Below are 1,476 nucleotides of genomic sequence, written 5' to 3'. Positions count from 1 at the left end.
ATTCCATATTACAGGCATGAGTATGAGGAAGAACGTCAGATCAATAAATAATTAAAGTTTATCTCTGTTAATTAATGTAGAAAGCAGGTTAATATTGATGTAAAGTTCATGAATGAATGAGCAATAATTGTGGACATAATTGAATATATGATTTCTACGCAAGAATTATGAAACAAATCAATTACAGAAAATGTACCTAATTTATTCAGTATAATACACAGATTTTTCACTTGATTTTTTTTATTTTTTTTATTTACTGATTTGTATTGTTAGTATTTTCCTATAATCTTTTACATTTAGATGTGTATTACTTACTAAGATTGTCTATAGATGATGCAATAGCAAGATCTCTTTTCATGTCATCAGTCTTACACTATATTTTTGTACCTGTAGGATTACATGATACAAAGAGGGAATTTGTATGTCAGTATAAAGTTGCTGTCGGAGGCAAGCTCACGAAGCACAAGCATTCGTGTACAGAAGTCATGTGATCTTGTCATAAACTGGTTTAGCACATGTTGGCTTGGTACTTATGGAGGCTTGTGGCTCTTTGGTGTGGCTCATCAGCATTACAATATATTTATTTCTGATTAATGTGTTTTATCCATATCTAAATAAATTGGAAGTTCATATTGAGAAGGGATGAGGTCAGTTTATCAGTTACAAAGGTTTTCTTTGAAGTATGAAGTGCTTTATTGTTTATGTATCACTACCTCATTATGGACTTGTCATTCAAAAATATTTATTTTATATGTTTGATTTCTGTTACATTTTTCTGGTTTAATGCTACTTCAGTTCCTGATGTGATGATGAATCAAACAGGGGATTCATATAAGTAAGAGTTTTTGCATTTTATATATATGATCAATCAGCATTGCATATGCATTTGTATAGTTATATATAATGTATATGGACCATTTGTACAGTATATAATGAAGTAGTTAAAATATTCAACAGAAATATTATAATGGTAAATGCATCATCATGAATATTTGACATTTGTGTGTTCTCTATGTGTGTTTTTGCTAATATGCTATTTAGAATATTTGTCGTTTCATAGATCTCAAAAGTACAAAAAGAAGAGAAACGGTACTTTCAAGGTTTTATTTTGTTATTTCCAAATTTTCCCATTGGGCAAGACATCCCGAATCACTCGACAAAATTTGGTATAATTATTATTTTGTATAGAAATATAGATTTTACTTAGTTTTTATGTGAAAGATTAAAAAAATTTCAAGCATTTCTTTAACCATATCATTGTCTTTCAGTTCATATATGAATTCCAAAAAAGTTGTCATATGCTGTTTCAAAAATTTGGGGTTATTTATATACATTTTCTTGATATCTCTTGATAAACTGTACTTGAAATTTGATTACCTTTTTCTAGTGAAGAAAAAAATCACTGTACATTCATACTTTCTTAAGTATTTCTTGAATAAAGAAGAAGAAAAAAAAAATATTGTAATTCAAAGAGCA

The 1,476-nt window shown here is 28.2% G+C and overlaps 1 protein-coding gene across 1 annotated transcript in view; it reads left to right on the top strand.

The window, feature by feature from the left end:
• The window catches only part of LOC125043389 (tRNA selenocysteine 1-associated protein 1-like), a 7,022-nt gene extending 5,780 nt beyond the window's left edge, over positions 1-1,242 (top strand). Inside the window, exon 7 of the mRNA XM_047639491.1 lies at positions 1-1,242. This exon is cut by the window's left edge and continues 372 nt beyond it. The gene's annotated coding sequence lies outside the window, so the exon portion shown is untranslated.
• The last annotated feature ends 234 nt before the right edge of the window (positions 1,243-1,476 follow it).

The sequence above is a fragment of the Penaeus chinensis genome, chromosome 3 (assembly GCF_019202785.1).
Source record: "Penaeus chinensis breed Huanghai No. 1 chromosome 3, ASM1920278v2, whole genome shotgun sequence".
In the NCBI taxonomy this organism is placed as follows: Eukaryota; Metazoa; Arthropoda; class Malacostraca; order Decapoda; family Penaeidae; genus Penaeus; species Penaeus chinensis.
The sequence above is the reverse complement of the archived record's forward strand: the minus strand, read 5'-3'. Positions and strand labels throughout refer to the sequence as shown.